We start from the raw sequence: 18,715 nt of genomic DNA, 5'->3' as shown, positions 1-18,715 counted from the left end.
ACAGGAATATATCCCAAGAAAATAGAAACACCAATCAGAAAGGATATATACCCTCCTATGTTCATAGCAGCACAATTCAACATAGCTAAGATTTGGAAACAGCCTGAAGTGCTCATCACCAGATGAGTGGATTAGAAAACTGTGGTACATCTACACAATGGAATACTACGCTGCTGTAAAAAAGAAAGAACTCTAACCATTTGCAATAGCATGGATGGACCTGGAGAACATTACGCTAAGTGACATAATCCAGTTGGAGAAAGATATATATTACACGATCTCACTTATTTGTGGAATATAATGAACAACAAACTGATGAACAAAAATAGAGCCAGAAGCATCTAACAGACCGTTAAACCTCAGAGGGAAGGTGGGGGGCGGTGAGGGAGGTGAGATAAGAGATCAACCAAAGGACTTTTATGCATGCATATGAGCATAACCAATGGACACAGACAGTAGGGGGTGAGGGCATGTGCTGGGGGTAGGAGCGGCAGGGGAGAGGTCAATGGGGGGAGGGGGGAAGGAGACTTTAAACAATAAAGAATTTAAATTTTAAAAAAAGGTATTTCCCTGGGACCACCCATAAAATCTCCACCCTTAAAACCCTTAGGATGGCCCTAGCCAGTTTGGCTCAGTGGATAGAGCATCAGCCTGTGAACTGAAGGGTCCCAAGTTCGATTCCAGTCATACCTCGATTGCAGGCTCCTCCCCGGCCCAGGCCCTGGTCAGGTTGTGTGTAGGAGGCAACCAGTTGATGAGTTTCTCTCACATTGATATTTTTCTGTCTTTCCCTGTCTCTTCCACTCTTTCTAAAAATCAGTGGAAAAATATCCTCAGGTGAGGGTTAAAAACAAAAACAGGTAAAACCCTTAGGACGGAGGACCTGGTGCACTCACTCTCCAAGGGCCTTTCCTTTACCTCCATAACTCATTTCCCAAGTCCATTTATTCTAGGATTTACTTCTACCTCTGTGTTCTACCAAATACATGTTCTCTTACAGTTTGGGTCTTTGCTCTGAATTCTTTCCTTGCCAGAACCCAAGTACCGAGGTTGCTGAACCTGTTGGGGGCAAAAATAGAATATTGGGGACTAGCTATGGATATGGGAAATATTAATCATGCTGTTAACTGTGATTGCCTTGTTCTGTTAAAGAAAGGACATTCTAACCTGATTGGGAGTTGTATGCCCCCAGGACTGGGAGTCAACCTTTGACCTGGGAGTCAACCTGGAATTCGGTCCATTCTCATTCAAGAACTGCCTATTATCATGGAAAGATGAACAACTTTGTTGCCAAACAATGGAGTCCCACCCCAGCCCTCATTGCCTACCTCCCCACGCCTGTAACCTCTACTTCCCCATGTAAACCTTGTCCTAGTCTATATAAGCAGCTGGTTTATGAGGGCGTGCAGAATGGATTTTTATGCTGCTCTCCCTTACTGCCAGCAGTTTTGAAACAAATGCTCATCTATGATTCAACTTGGTCTTTGCTGAATTGGCTCAAGTAGTGACAGGCAGCCTAGACCCATTGGTTGTCCGGTTTCAAAGGTTGCTGGCTCGATCCCTGGTGGGAGGTTTTGCAGATGCAACAGATCAATGTTTCTCTCTCTCTCCCTCACCCTTCCCTTCTCTCTAATAATAAATAAAATTTCAAAATAAGAAAAAATGTCACTTCTTTTGTCTGCCCCTCCCCCATAGCCCTACTTCTTTTATGGCGCCTTCCCTGAATTATAATAATGTATGTGCTTGTCTGATGTGATGGCAGAGGAAGAAAATGAGACCTGTTTCCAGAAACCAATCAATAAAATCAGATCTAGTGTTTTTTTTTTGGTTTGGTTTGATTTTTAATATGGTCACATCAATGGGCTGGTCAGTCACCTGCCATTGAAAGAGCAACTGATGGTCATTACCAACATTTCTATAGACCGATAACGAACATCCCCAGTGACCCAGAACTAACTCCCAGTAACCCAGAAACCGTTCCAGTGACAGCAGTAAGAAAAGCTCAGCTGTGGAAGGCAGAAAGTGTTTTTAATGAGCATAGAATCACCGTTGTGAAGGTTGGCTTAGGGCCAATCGAAGTAGACAGACTCCCAGTATTAGGGCCCTAATAACACAATTATCACCACTCTCATTATTTCGTCTGATTCATTAAGCCCTTGGTTTCCATGCACTAAATCCAGCCTTTTGTTGCTAGTTGAGGTAATAAATAGTGAATGGCACCTTTCTCCAGCCACCCATTTGATTAGCTTAAAATGACCTCATACAGCTTTTACGTCCTGGCGTGACTCAGACTGATATCATCAGATCCTGCTAAGTGCCTATGACTCCCCACAGCAATCAGCACCTTCCCCAAAGCTTCTCCAGAGAAGATTTTTAAAAGCCTTTTAATTTGTTTTGCATGTTGTACGATGGGCTTTAGCCTCGAGTTCATTGTCTCTGTTGACATATGACGTCTTTAATTTTTTGTGTCTTACATCCAAAAAACATTTTCAGTTTTTAGTAAGTCATCTTCTAGTAAAACTTAATAGAATTTAGAAAATCTCAATTCAAGAACCAATTTACTCTCCTTGGAGAATATTAGTCAGTGTTTCCCTCATGAGTTATAACTAATAACACCTGACACTTGTAGACCTCTTACTTCCTCAAAGCACTTTTACATTTATTATCTCATTTGACTTTCCAATCATCCTTTCAGGTCCACAGGGGACATAGGATTCCTGGTTGTTATAACAAAGCCACCATGAGCATGTTTGTGCCTGTCCTTTAGAGGTTGTGGGCACTACTAATCTCGGGTATATACTTGTGAATGGACTTACTGGATCAAGGAGAACACATGTTAAACTTAACCAGGGCTGTTAGGCAGTTTTACAAGTGGCTGTACCAGTTTACACTCTACCAGCAACAGGCGAGACTCCGAGTTGTCCCACAGCTGCACGCACTCTGCATCCAGGGCTTGATCTGAAGGCACCAGTAGAGGTGATGTGCTCATTCACCAGGACGGTTTTCACTCTTTTTTCATGTGAACAGCCATTGATATGCAATGCCTAGAGTCATTGTTTCATTGAGGGTTACAAAATGGTGATCTTCTAATTCAATCTTTCATTTTAAGTTATCAGCTGAAATAAGTTTATAAGAAACAGCTACTCCCTCAACTGCTATCTTAGACAGGAAAGTCAAGATAAATGCTTGATTATTTCCTTTTGCTTTTTAAAAAATTCTTATTGATTTTTTTTTTCTTAAGAGAGAGAGGAAGGGAGAGGGAGAGAGAAAGAGGAACATTGATGTGAGAGCTTCCTGCATGCTCCCTACCGGGGAATCAAGCCTGCAACCTGGGCATGTGCCCTGACCAGGAATCCAGCCAGCAACCTTTTGGTGCACGGGACAACACTCAACCAACTGAGCCACATCGGCCAGGGTTATTTCCTCTTTATTTACTAAATTTTCAGATAATGATTTGGTTTCCTGGCATCTTCAGGAGATAATTAATTTGTTACTTAGATATTATTATGAACTCATGGATTTGAGCATAAAATGCATTGTAATTCTTATCTTTATTGAAACTCAAATTGTCCCATCTCTGGCCACTGGGGGCCTCTCTAGGTTGACTCTTAAGTCCTTTTGCCAAACTCGGAGAGAAGGTACCAAACAAGTAGGGACAGCCCCTATGACCCCAAACCCACAAGAATTATTTAAACTAGCCAGTCCTGCCGTAACTGGTTTGGCTCAGTAGATAGAGTGTTGGCCTGCGGACTGAAGGGTCCCAGGTTCAATTCTGGTCAAGGACATGTACCTTGGTTGCGGGCACATCCCCAGTGGGGGGTGTGCAGGAGGCAGCTGATTGATGTTTCTAATTCTCTATCCCCCTCCCTTCCTCTCTGTAAAAAAAGAATACAATATATTTTAAAAAAAATAAATTAGCCAGTCCTCAAAGGACCTAAATAGACACTTCTTCAAAGTGGACATACAGATGGCCAAGTTGTGGGGAGCCGATATAGGGTTAAGCCTTGGACTGACTTGTTAGCAAAGTCACAAACAGGTCTTCTGAGTCTTAAACAACCCAATCCGAGAGGTGGCCGCTAATTTACACGCGCTGTCATTTAAAAAATAAAAATGGGGGAATTTGCTGGAAGCCAGTCCACCCTTGCTTCTTGACACAGTCGCTGTAGGGAAGAAACATCTGCACAGCTTATGTTTCAAGGGACCTGGCATACTGTTCTTAATATGGTTTGCTCCCCATCTTAGCGCTATGTGTTTTAAACAGGACCACCTCCCCGAGAAAGGTTGTTTCCCCAGGTGAGGATTTTTCCCTGGAGTTAGGGATTAACAGGACTAAAACTGTTGGCAATAAATTTGAGACTTGTTGGGCCCACATCCCCAGGGGTCTGCCCACCAGGGAAAGCACCAAAGCCTATACCCCTGGAGACCCACTAACACAGGGCAGTCCCAGGGAAGGCAAGCAGCGGGGCTGGGAGGACATAACCTTTACTGGGTAGGATAATCTCCTTCAGTCACTTCCTTGTAGCTTGTCAGTAGAGCAGTAGAATAGTGACCTTGGAATAGCCCTTATAATGGAACACAGAGATTAACCTAGACAAGATTAAAATCAACAGAACTAGATAGAGACAGGATTTTTGGCAAAGGTCAGATAAGAAACTATGGAAATGAAACAAGGAACTGTAGAAGGTTACCCAAAACAAACATACCATGATGTGATTATAGAGGCATGCTTATAAAATCAACTGGTATAAATACAGATGGAACAGGACAATAAAAAGAGAACCTAGCTATGATGATCATCTGAACGCTGTCTCCCATGTCCTTCCTTCTTCGCCGACTCCGTCCACACCTTTGGGAACCCCTGGACCTGCTGGGGCAGGACCCCAACACCAAGTTACATATGAAAAAATGCTCAAAGTCACTGATCATCAGAAAGATGCAAATTAAAATGACTGAGGTATCACCTCACACCTGTCAGAATGGCTACCATCAAATCCACAAATGACAAGTGCTGGTGAGGATGTGGAGAAGAGGGAACACTCGTGCACTGCTAGTGGGAATGCAGACTGTATAGCCATTATGGAAAACAGTATGGAGTTTCCTCAGAAAATTAAATATGGAACTGCCTTATGACCCCGTGATCCTGTGAGAGTGAACCAGTGATCTTTTCTGTCAAAGAAAGGAGCTGGCCACCATCCTAGGTTCTGCCATTTTGATATGACCTTCAGACTCTCAGGGGGCCACCATCTCAGGCTCCATCTTACCCCTCCCCTTCCTCTGAATTAGCCAATCTCGCAATAATGGGAATCCGAGCTCTGAGCCCTGACCAATCAAGTCAGAGTTCAGAGTGAGGGGCAGGGCAGACCTGCGTCAGGAAATAAAACCCTAACGGACTTCCCGTTCTGTGTGCTTTTGCCCATGATTTCCAGCTGGCAGAGACACCCTTCTGCACAGAAGTAAATTTGCCTTGCCCATCCAGTTCCGAGTGTTTGTCTCATTCCTGCGACATCATTGAGGGCATTTCTAACCATCCCACTTCTAGGAACATATCCTAAGAAACCTGAAACACCAATCAGAAAGAATGTATGACCCCTATGTTCCTAGCAGCACAGTTTACAATAGCTAAGATCTGGAAACAGCCCTAGTGCCCATCAGTAAACGAGTGGATAAAAAAGCTGTGGAACATTTACACCATGGAATACTCTGCAGCTGTAAAAAAGAAGAATCTCTTACCCTGTGAGAGCATGGAGGGAGCTGGAGAGTATCATGCTAAGTGAAATAGGTCAGTCAGAGAAAGACAAGTATCACATGATCTCACTCATATGTGGAATCTAAGTAACAAAATAAACTGATGAACAAAATAGACCCAGAGACATGGAAGCATGGAACCGAATACAGAATCTTGGAGGGAAGGTGAGGGAGGGTGGGTGGGTGGGTGGGAGGTGATCAACCAAAGACCTTGCATGCTTATATGCATGGCCTGTGGAGATAGACAGTGGGATGGTGAGGGCCTGGAGTGGAGGGCAGAGGCGGGCTGGAGGGGGTCGATGGGGGACTAAAGGAGACACATGTAATACTGTCAACAATGATGTTTAAAACAAACAAACAAACAAACCAAAAAACCAAACTGTTCATTCCTAAATTGTTCATTCTGCCCTGCCTGGCCCTCCCTGCAGGAACTCCTGCAAAGGATGCCGCTTGTGCCTTCCCCTCGCTCCTTTCTGCCTCCTGACCAAACCTGGGGCTGCGTAGGATGACACGCCTCTCGTTTCTAGGGGAACTGAGAGGCACACTACATTTTTCTCTCAGTAGCACCGACCTCTTCATATCAGAACTCAACCACCTTCGCAAATGAAGACCTAGGCACAAAGCACCAGGTTTCCCAGCTACATTGCCCCTCAAGTGGGACAACTTGAACTTCCCCATGAGAGTAAGTCCCACTGCACATAGAGGCGCTGGTTTGATGAGGCAGCTGCTAGTGGCAGCTTTTCCTTGCCTGCTTTGCTTTGCATCCCCCTACAGGTGTTTCCTGCACTTCCAAAATACACTACTGGCCTCTGCGTCCTTGTTTTTGGACAGAAAGGTTAACAAATAAGTACAGCCCTAACTGGTTTGGCTCAGTGGATAGAGCGTCGGCCTGCGGACTGAAAGGTCCCAGGTTCGATTCCGGTCAAGGGCATGTACCTTGATTGCGGGCACATCCCCAGTAGGGGGTGTGCAGGAGGCAGCTGGTCGATGTTTCTCTCTCATTGATGTTTCTAACTCTCTAACCCTCTCCCTTCCTCTCTGTAAAAAATCAATAAAATATATTTACAAAAACAAAAAAAAACAAATAAGTGCAAAAAGAGGGGTCCAGGTGGTGCATGATGGTCCGGCCGGTGTGGCTCAGTGGTTGAGCGTGGACCTATGAACCAGGAGGTCATGGTTCCATTCCTGGTCAGGGCACATGCCTGGATTGTGGGCTTGAACCCTAGTGTGGGGCGTGCAGGGGGAAGCCCATCAATTATTCTCTCTCATCATTGATGTTTCTATCTCTCTCTCTAAAATCAATAAAAATATACTTTAAAAAAAGATGCATGAAGGGGTTACAGAGTGGGGTGTGGTCCGTTCTACCCGTTCTACCCACCGAGGGCAAGATGAAGAGGCAGGAGATGATCCATGAGCTGAATTTTGAAATAAGTAGGCAAATAAGTGGGTGAGTTTTGGATTAAGGCAGGGAATTGCGTAGGTCAGAGGCAGGGTGATGTTAGCAAGGAGAGGATTCCAAGATGGGTGAGCAGAGATAAGAAATGAAAGTGGTGGGGATTGTAAGGAGGTTCTAGGGTTGTTAAGAGGTGAGGCTAGAGATGCTAGCAGATCAAGGAGGCCCCAGTACTCAGTTGTATAGGCACTGGGGAGTCTTTTAAGTGGCGCATGTGTAATTAACAGGATCAGACTTGAGTTTCCCCTGACAACAGCAAGGAATTGGAGAGATTATTTAGGAAGAACAATTACAAAAACCAAGTCAAGAGACCGAGAATACAAACTAAGGCTAGCATTATGGTCAGAGAGGACATATACAAGGGATACCACGGAGGGAAAGCTAACAGGAATTGGATGTGGGGGCTGGGGAGAGTAAGGAGATGTTGACAAAAATTATCCCAAACTTGGAACAAGGCAAAAAGGCAGGTGCACAGCTCTTCAATGATGTTGTTCAAGGGCAAACATCCACCCAAAGATTATCAAGGTAATATACTTAGCTCAACTCATGGTTTCCCAGGGACTAAAGTTCCCACACTTAGAGAAGTTACATGCTAACTTGTAGAGTTTTGTCTAGTAGAGATGCAAATAATTTCTTTCCAGTGGGGTGGGGTGGGATGGGGGAAGGAACAACCCCAAGGTCATTCCCATTGCCCTCTAGAACATTCACCAGTTTTTTAATCCAAACCATTAATCTTATCCTAATAGTTCTTCATGAACTTGGTTATAAGTACCTAGCTTCTCTTTTGGTCTTCAAACTAGTTTTCACATTTTACCATTTCCCGCATTACCAAGTTGAATAAAAGGTTTGACAAGTGTTTATTTTGCCTTTACACAAGAATGATGATTTCATCACTTTCAAACTTACACTTTAGTAGCGTGTATGCATGACTCCGAGTATCTGGCTTTAGTGACAATATAGGGAATGATGACTTCCCATAGACCAGTGGTCGGCAAACCTCGGCTCTCAAGCCACATGCGGCTCTTTGGCCCCTTGAGTGTGGCTCTTCCACAAAATACCACGTGCGTGCGCGCATGTACAGTGCAATTGAAACTTCGTGGCCCATGCACAGAAGTCGGTTTTGGAAAGGAGATAGACGAAACAAGTATACAAGACGAGTGTGGATGGGAGAGTTGGAAGGGGTCAACCTCAGAGAACGTACCTCCATCAGATTGAGGATGTTTTTAGCAAAGGCCAGCTTAGGAGCACCCTAATTAAGTTAATAACAATGTACCTACCTATATAGTTTAAGTTGAAAAAATTTGGCTCTCAAAAGAAATTTCAATCGTTGTACTGTTGATATTTGGCTCTGTTGACTAATGAGTTTGCCGACCACTGCCATAGACAGATCTAATTTGTTGGCAAAGATAGTAATTTACCTCTTTTTATTGCTTGAACTTGAAGTGCCTTTGGGAGATCCAGAGGCAAATATGTGCTGAACTTCCTAATGGAGATAGGAAAGAGCTAGGGAGTGAGGAAAGGTAGCAGAGGTGTTAGCGTGCTCTCTGCAGGCACGCACACGCACACACAGGCAGGACAAAACTGCTATTTGCAAATTTTTCAATCTGAAAAAATGAGTGCTGCTCAAGCTTCATATGCTGAGAGGGAATGTCTTCCAAGTAATTTTTAAATCAAATGAAGCAGCAGAGCAATTAATTACTTCAGATCCAAAGATACCCTGAGAGTTGCACTTGACAAATTAAGATAACACTCTAGCTGCAACTCTGTAATAATCAGACCAAACATAAGGAGACCAGCCTCTGCTTGTCAGCAAAATCATCTTCAGATATTATGTGTGTTCACAAGCGGGGAGGCTATTTAAACATTCATCCCAAACTTGGAGGGAGGGTCACAAGGTAGGCAGCACGTCGTTTCACAGCCACACAGGGGCAGAGCCCAGCGGGGGCCCAGCCAGGGCACTTGCCCTGTCTCTTCATCATTGATTGTACTGAGTGTAAGGCGCTGTGATAAACACTCAGTGCTTTACACACTTACAGGAACATGCACTTCCAGTGTTCCTCCAATGAGAGGGTCTCACTTTCCTCACTCATTACATTTTCTAAACACTTTATTTAAAGCAGTTTCTCTCCCCTCAAAAAGCTGTTATAAATTGATGCTGCTCCTTGTGATGAAGAAAATATTGTACTATTGCAGTTGAATCTTACTTACATCCTTGCAAGTGTTCATATTAACTAATCAAATCTTCTATTTCCCATTGATCTAAGACATTGACGGACAGCATAGTGCCATCAGTGGCTGACAGCAATCAATCAATTAATTATCAAGCACAATTAATGAGAACAAGGGTTGTCATCCTTTTAAATTTTCTTCTCCAGTGGAGTGACTGTTTTGATTGCTAGAATTAGCGGAGTAAAAGACAGACAGCATTTTGATTTTCATGGAGCATGTACGTTTCATATTTTGAATCATAGCAGCAAGTATAAATTTTAAATAGTTTTTAAAAACTATGTTTTCACTGATTTTAGAGAGAGAGAGAGAGAGAGAGAGAGAGAGAGGCAGGGAGAGGGAGATAGAAACATCCATGAGAGAGAAACATTGAACAGCTGCTTCCTGCACCCCCCAGCCCCCACCCACCACCGGGGATTGTGACACAATCTGGGTCTGTGCTCTGACTGGGAATCAAACAGGCCACCTCCTGGTGAATGGGCCAACGCTCAACCACTGAGCCACACAGCAGGTACAAATGAAAATAAATTAAACGCCTCTGGGTACATCTCTTTGTTCTAGACGTCATGGTGTCATTAAGTGAGGGAGGGTGGTTAATTGTCCCTTGATAGTGACACATCTTGATTTTGAGGCTGATTTGGGTTTCTCATTTATTTTCTTGAGAGTCGTGGGGTGAGAGATCAGAATCACTAGGGCTTCTGCTTGAAGGTGAGCTGAGGAAAACACAGTAAAAGTAACTGAAAGTTAACCCCGTTCATCTAGCTGCTTTGGAATACTTCTGAGAACAGATGGCTGTAATAAATGGTCAAATACATGTTTCTCCCTCATCTCATGTTGATAATGAAAGTGAACTGCACATGTGTGGACATACTCCGGTAGTAGGGAACTTTTTATTTATTTTTTGTTAACCCTTGCCTGAGATTTTTCCCATTGGTTTTTAGAGAGGGTGAAAGGGAGGGAGAAACAGAGAGGGAGAGAGAAACATCACTGTGAGAGACTGGTTGCCTGCTGTGTGTCCCCGACCAGGGCCAGGGATAAAACCTGCAACCTGGGTATGTGCCCTTGACCAGGAATCGAACCTGAGACCCTACGGTGCGCGGCCAGTGCTCTAACCACTGAGCACACCGGCTGCGATGCCATTTCAATAGTGATTTACGTCCGTCTACATACTTCCCAAGAATGTTGCCATCTCTAAGAAATAGCCCTTGTCGCCTCGAACTGCTCTGGTGCCTCCATATTCTGAAGAAGAACGTTTATCCCCAACTTTCCTGCTAAGTGGCTGAATCTCTCCACCCTTCCCAACAGCTGCTACTGTGACTTCCCATACTTTTCCTTGAGGTTTTCCTGGAAGCATAACGTCTCTTTTCGCTTCAGCAGCGCTCCCTGCGACTAATACTAGGTCAAAGGTCTAGCCCTGACTCTCGCCGCAGCTCCTACCTGCTTTCCAGGCCGGCTGCCAGGAGAGGCCTGCAGTCCAGGCAGTGGGACCTGGGAACTTGGGAAAAGGCCTCCCAGCACCCCCGCCCCCCGCCTGCTCTCTCCTCCAAAAGAGGGCCGCATTGTCCACTTTAAAAAAAAAAAAAAAAAAATATATATATATATATATATCTACACTAATAAAAGAGAAATATGGTAATTGGCGTACGACCGCTACCCTTCCCATTGGCTAATCAGGGAGATATGCAAATTAACTGACAGCCAAGATGGCGGCCGGCAGCCAGGCAGCTTGAAACTAACATGAGGCTTGCTTCCTTCAGTGACGGAGGAAACCAACATTCAGGCCTCTGAGCCTGCAGTTTGAACCCTGTAACAAACATAGCAGCTAAAAATAAAACCCAGAAACCAGCTTTCAGGGAGCTGGGATCTCAGAGCTGGAGTCAGAGCTGGAGTTATACATTGTTTCCAACCGAAACAAACCAGATACCTACTTTCAGCAGCGGAGGCCTAATAGCTGGAGCCTCAGAGCTAAAGCTGGCCCAGAATAAAAAAAAGAAAAAAAGAAAAAAAGGAGCGGTTGGGAGCTTCCGTCACCCGCCAACCTGAAAACAGCCCTCAGCCCCTCACCCAGGTTGGCCAGGCAGCCCAGTGGGGACCCCCACCCTGATCCAGGACACCCTTCAGGGCAAACCAGCCGGCCCCCACCCGTGCACCAGGCCTCTATTCTATATAGTAAAAGGGTAATATGCCTCCCGGCACCGGGATCAGCGTGAGAGGGGGCAGCGCCCAAACCCCCTGATTGCCCTGCGGCTCTGTGTATGACAGGGTGCGGCGCCCCAACCCCCCCCCCCCCCCCCCCCGTTCCCTCGGGCCCTGCTCTGTGTGTGACAGGGTAGAGCCATAACCTCCCCATCAGCCCTGCCCTGAGTGTGAGAGTGGCGGCGCCCCAAACCCCTGATCGGCCCTGCTCTGTGTGTGACAGGGGGTGGTGCCCTAACTCCCCTATCGGCCCTACTCTGTGAGTGACAGGGGGGAGCTCCTCAACCCCCTGATCGGCCCTGCTCTGTGCGTGACAGGGGGGAGCTCCCCAACCCCCTGATGGGCCCTGCTCTGTGCGTGACGGGGGGAGCTCACCAACCCCCTGATTGGCCCTGCAGGGTATGGAGCCCCAACCCCCCTGATGGGCCCTGCTCTGTGCGTGACGGGGCAGGGCCCCAACCCCCTGATTGGCCCTGCTCTGTGGGTCACAGGGGGTGGCACCCCAACCTCCCCATCGACCCTGCCTTGAGTGTGATAGGGGGCGGTACCCCAACCCCCCAATCAGCCCTACCCTGAGCGTGACTGAGTGTGGCATCTCAACCTCCCAATCCGCCCTGCTCTGTGCATGACAGGGGGCGGCGCCCCAACTCCCCAATCGGCCCTGCTCTGAGCCCAACCAGGGGCTGCACCTAGGGATTGGGCCTGCCCTCTGCCACCCAGGAGCAGGCCTAAGCCAGCAGGTCATTATCTCCTGAGGGGTCCCAGACTGCGAGAGGGCACAGGCCGGGCTGAGGGACCTCCCCCTTCCCCCCGAGTGCACAAATTTTTGTGCACCAGGCCTCTAGTATATATATATATTATTGATTTTTTACAGAGAGGAAGAGAGAGGGATAGAGAGTTAGAAACATCGATGAGAAACAAACATCGATCAGCTGCCTCCTGCACACCCCCTTCTGGGGATGTGCCCACAACCAAGGTACATGCCCTCCACCAGAATCGAATCTGGGACCTTTCAGCCCGCAGGCTGACGCTCTATCCACTGAGCCAAACCGATTAGGGCTGTCCACCTTTTTAATTCATCGAATAAAAGGGTTTTTTTGAAGGGTCACCAGCTCTAACCCTCCGCTTCACAAACGAGGTAGCTGAGATCTGGGGAGACCATGGCTTTGCCTACGGTCCCTATTTTGAAGCTGATAATGGCGATCTCCGTGAGTTGTTTCTGCAAGTCCCCACCTACCAACAGCCTGTCCGGCTGCGGAATTGAGCGTCCGGAGCCTTTCAGTTTGGTCCAGCCCAATCCCCGAGTTAGTGAGAAAAAAAGAACAAACAATAATGAGGGGGATTCCCTTCATCCCCCGCTGGATTCGCATGCGACCTGGAGCTGGGGGCGCTGCAGGATGGGGCAGGGATGGAGTACAACCCACTGCACCTGGGTTGTTCTCCTTGGGGTTCCCGTCCAAGAGCCCTCAGCTGCCCTTCGCGCCTGTTCCCCGAGCTTTCGGACTCAGTGTTACTCTTCCTGCAGTCGTAATGGAATACTCAGTGCCGCTGGCATTGTTCAAACCTTAAAAAGACCACCCTTCTCCCCGCCTCCCTCTCCCTCTGAGCCCGGCTCCAGGCACGCATCCCTTCCCCCAGCAGCGGCCCAGAAGGCACCGCTCATTTGGGATGACACGGGGATGTCCGGACCCTGCCCCTCCCCTCCCCTCCCCTCCCCTCCCCTCCCCCTCCCCCCTCCCCCATTCCCCATCCCCGAGATGCCTACATTGTTAAAGACCGGGGGGCGGGGGCGGGGGGCGAGCGTCTGGGCTTGCAGGCAGCGACCCAGAGCCACCCTGAGCCGGCCCGGGACGTTCACAGCGCCCTTGGCTCAGCGCTGTGTGGAGGGTGGAGGGTGGAGGGTGGAGGGTGGAGGGTGGAGGGTGGAGGGTGGAGTGCGGAGGGCGCTCTGAGGCCCAGCAGCCACCCCTGGAGGTGCCACCTGGGATTTACGCTGGTCCCGTTTTCTTCGTCCTCTTTCCTTCCTCTATTTCTTAAGCCGGTTCCCTGAGAGCCCCCGGAGTGTTCCCCAGGGAGCGGGACTCTGGTAAAAACTGGGACCCTTGTTGGGGTAAGTGCTTGCGCAGACTCAGTCAGAGGCTGTCTGTCGCTGTATTTGTGGACACAGAAGTACAAGCCGACCGGGGACAGAAGGTGTGGGTGATGGATAACTGGTGACTAAGGTCTTGAGTGGTCCAAGCCAAAAACCGGGATACAGAGAAGTACACACACACTTATGGGACAACGGGACCGAATAAATAACCCAGCGGGGATGTGGGCCACAGCCCGGCCGCTGGGAGCCGGGCAGGGAGCCAGCACGAGGAGGCTCGCAGGCCTCGGGAGGAGGGCTGGCATTTCCATCTCCCTGTGTCACAGACAGAGACCAAGAGGAACCACCCAGTGGCTCCCCCGCCTCTTCAAACGGAACAGAGAAGGAGCTCCGTGCTTTTATGGCACTGCGGCCGCCACAGTGTCTGCCCTTGGCTCAGCTCCAGACCAACATTCCCAACTCCAACTCCTCCTCCTCCTCCTCCTCCTCCTCCTTCTCCTCCTCCTCCTTCTCCTCCTCCTCTTCCCTCCTTCTTCTCCCTTCCTCCTCCTCCTTCTTTTAAAATCCTCACCAAAGGTATGTTTATTGATTTTTAGAGAGAGGAAGGCCCAACCGGAGTGGCTCAGTTGGTTGAGCATGTCTCGTGCACCAGAAGACTGCAGGTTTGATTCCTGGTCAGGGCACATACCTGGGTTTCGGTTTGATCTGCAATCAGAGAATATATGGAAGGCAACTGATACATGTTTCTCTTTCACATTGATGTTTCTCTCTCTCTCTCTCTCTCTCTCCCTCTTCCTCTCTGTAAGCATGTCTTTGGGTGCGGATTAAAAAAATAAAAATCCTTAGATCAAGAGATTAAAGCCAAGTGCAGGAGGAAAAAAAAACTTGGAAAAATCCTCCCTTACATAAGGAAAGTAAAACTCAGAGATAGTAAATAACTCATGCATAAACATATTTAAGTTTTTGAGGTGGGATTTTGACACAGTTCTGAAAGGCTGAAAAATTTGGGCTCTTTCCATACTCTAATCAACAAGTAAAATTAACTTTTTATTTATTTATTTTAAAAACTTTATTGTTGACAGTATTAGAGATGTCCCCCATTATCCATGCCTTGCCTCCTCCACCCAGCTCCCACCCTACCCCACCCACCCCACATTTTTTATTGGTATAAACTGACACAATGACAAATGTCTGGATTAAGAAGACAACATGCTTTTTGCCTCAACTGACAGCTATTTATTATCATTACAAAGATCTGGAACACAGTGACTCTTTGTTTTTCTGAAAACGATTCCTGCTTAGAATCATCTTGTACCTAGATAAGTAAGCAAGCACAAGATATACTGAGATAAGACAGGGAAGCATTGCAATTCTGTGTCTGGTTTTCAGATACACATTCTTGCAACCAGAGTTTCATTTGGATGAAAAGACAAATTCAGCAGGCAGGGGTACCCCCCCAATCCTCCCAACCTCCCCACCCCCATCACTGTTCACTATGACCTGTTTGAGTTTCTCTGTCCAATTTTTCACATCCAAAAGGACTAAGTCAATATCTGGGAAGATAGTTTGAAATGGCATGGCCTTGATTAATTCGTTCTACTATAATTATATAAGAGTTCCTGCTGGGCACTTCTGAAAAATGTTCTATAATGAACGTCAGTAAGGAACAGAGAGGCCCCTGGGAAGCCAACTCCTTCAAAACCTGTTGCTTGTGAGATTTCACAATGGCAAGAAACATTTGGGCTTCGCTCTTGGCAGTACGCTCTGTCCAGATTGCTTGGCGTCCAATTATAACACTCAGCAGTTTCATGCCCGTTGGCAAAAGAATTAGATTTTTATTGGCTACTACTCAGTCTCTAGAACATACAGTGACTGCCTAATGGGAGCTTGTGGGTATTGGTTACTGGAAATAGAAACCATTCAAGGTGAAGAGCTCAAAATTTTCCAAGTGCATTTGAAATGATCAAAGGGCCGGGTTAGTGGGAAGGACGATAGATTGCTGAGACTCCTTCTGGCTCCAACATCCATCAAACCTCCGCTTACCAGGTGCTGGGTTTGCAGCATGTTAGCATTTTCCTGTTTCCTCCGTAGGCCCTAAAGAAGGTGCCCAGAACAAAATTAAATTTTAATATGTCCTAATTTGAAAAGTGTGAGCCTCAGTTTTCTTATTTGATAAAGAGAGGTATTTATAATATCTACCTATGGGTTTTCTATGAAGATTTAATGTGATGATGTACTGAAATGCTTTGTAAACTAAGATATTGTAACTCAGTTCTCCATAAGAAAATCACAATTCTATTTGGTAGAACAGAAGACCTTATTAAAATGCACATCTCTTCAATAATAATAATAAAAAGCCTTGGCCAGGTAGCTCAGTTGGTTAGAGCATCATCCTAATTCACCATGGTTTCAGGTTCAATCCCTGTTAGGACACATACAGGAATCAATCAATGAATGCATAAATAAGTGGAACAACAAATCAGTGTTTCTCTCTCAAATTAATAGATGCTGACTCATACACAGAGTTAGTGACTGATTTTGATTAGAGGCATAAAGAATTCCTCGCTCTGTTTTGTTGAAGGAATAAATGAAGTGAATTTGAATTGAAATTGGAAGGATGAGTGAGCTTTGAACCAAGTCTTAAAGGATGAAGAGAACAGGGTAGGTGAAAAAGAATGTTCTAGAATCAGCGGTTTCCAACTGGTGTTCCGTGGACCACTGGTGGTTCGTGAGGTCCGAAAGGTTGGCGACCGCTGTTCTAGATTGAAGGCCTGCGTGAAGACCTGACAACACCGAGGGTTAAGCCTCTGTCCTAGATGTGTCAAGGGGCATACTGTGAGATGAGATTTGAAAGATCACTTGAGGGCAGCTCATAGAGGATCTTGAATGTCATAATAAGGGTTTGGATAAAATTCCATAGTTTAGGGAGTCGCTGAAGGTTTGGGGGAAGGGAGGTTGACATGATGTACAAACATCTGTATTTTGGCACGATGCCTCTCAGAGCAATATTGTTTGCCCAAAAGATGTCTTGGACAGGCAGACGATGGAGACAGGGTAGCTAGAGGGAAGCTATTGAGCAGGTCAGCAAGAGTGACAGTGAGATAAAAAGCAAGGCTGCAGACACAAGGGACATAAGTGGTGGGATTGGATGAACAGGATTTGGCAGCCGAGAGGTAGTGGAGAGAGGGGGAGTCCAGAACCAGCAATCGCCATAGGAGGAGGCAGAAACATCGTAGAGTTGATCGAATAGGGCCAGATCGACTAACCAGTCCTTCCTTAGCAGTCTTGTGTTTTGGAGTCTGTTATCAATTCTGGCACAGCCAACACACTCAGGCCAATCAAATCCAACTTGGACCATTCTCCTCCACTGTTGCCAAGACCTCTGGGAGGTCCATTGAGTGCGATGACAGGCCCTTCCTCTTAAAGGAGAATGCCAGCTACTTTCAAAGGAACAGGGCACTAATTTTTTGGTCCTCTTTTCTCTATTTGCATCCTCATGGCAACAGAGAACACACAGATCGTTTCTGCTTTCAGCGCTGCCATTGAAGATTTGCAGAGCTGCCGGGTGGTCAGTTTTTGAAGACAGCCTTTAGGTTTTGTGTTCTTTTTCCTTCTTGGCCCAGCATGACTAGTTAAATGCAGGAAATGAAGATCACATTGTCCCAGTGCTCACTGACTAAATCCCATTAGATCGACAACCTCTAAGCACTGATTATTTTTTAAAAGTTGTCTTCATTGGCATAAAAATGCATCAAAAGGTGTTTATTTAAAGTTCATCTGAGGGTGGAGCTGGGTTGTGCAATATTCAGGATAGTGGTTATGAAACAGTCACATTATCCATCATGGAGGAGATGCTGAATACTACACAGGAAGTGTTCCGGTTCCCATGTTTCTGCGTATTGGGTGTGGGAGGGGTGGTGCCTCCTGTATATGCTCCAACTGGGGATGGATATGTGCCCTGACAGAGAATCAAACTCCCAACCTTTTGGTGCATGGGAGAATGCTCCAACCTACTGAGGGTTTCAAGCAGAGGCTAGAGGAGTGAAAGGGCATACAATGAGTGAGAAAAAAATCAGTTTAATTAGGAAAATTACCAGTGAGGCAGGAACTATTCGTTGTCATTCTCCTTCTTGCTGATCAAACCCAACTCCAGTCAGGTATTGGCAGCTGTATGTTTCAGAGAATACGAGGCTCCTCTCCAGCCCAAGTGGGTTGTCCTTAATAGTCTAAGGTAGGGGTGGGGAACCTTTTTTACTGCGAAGGGCCATTTGGATATTTATAACATCATTTGAGGGCCATACAAAATTATCAACTTAAAAATTAACCTGCTGTGTTTGGTCAAACTTTTAATTAAGTCACTCCTAATGCCTTGGCAGGACCAGACCGAATGATTTCGCGGGCCTTATTTCACGTTCCCACCCCTGGTCTAAGTCAATCACTGTATATTACTTCCCCTCCTGGGTGGCTGCTTCGGCACAGGCTGTGTCTCCCAAAAAGACTTGTTGAAGTCTTAACTCCTGGTACAGGGAATGTGATCTTCTCTGGAAACAGGGCCTTTGCAGTAATCAAGTTAAGATAAGGTCATTAAGGTAGACCTTAATCCAGTCTGACTAGTATCCTTATAAGAAGAGAATGCCACCCTGGCCAGGTTAGAGCATCATCCTGATACGCCAATGTTTCAGGTTTTAGCCCCAGTGAGGGCACATACAAGAAGCAAACAATGAATATATGTAATTGGAACAACAAATTGATGGTTCTCTTTCTCAAAAAATCAATCAATAAAAAACATTAAAAAAGAGAAGGTATGCCATGTGAAATGCAGATACACAGCGAGAATACCATATGGCATGGAGGCAGAGACTGGAGTGATACACCTACAAGCCAAGGGACATCAGGACTGATGGCAACACCAGAAGCTGGGAAAAAGGCATGGAACAGTTCCTGCCCTAGAGCCCTCAGACCTTGATTTTTGCCTCTAACCTCCAGAACTGTGAGACAATAAATGC

The sequence above is a fragment of the Myotis yumanensis genome, unplaced genomic scaffold, assembly GCF_028538775.1.
Source record: "Myotis yumanensis isolate MYYU_CA2020_CCGP unplaced genomic scaffold, mMyoYum1.0.hap1 SCAF_9, whole genome shotgun sequence".
Taxonomy (NCBI): Eukaryota; Metazoa; Chordata; class Mammalia; order Chiroptera; family Vespertilionidae; genus Myotis; species Myotis yumanensis.
The sequence above is the reverse complement of the archived record's forward strand: the minus strand, read 5'-3'. Positions refer to the sequence as shown.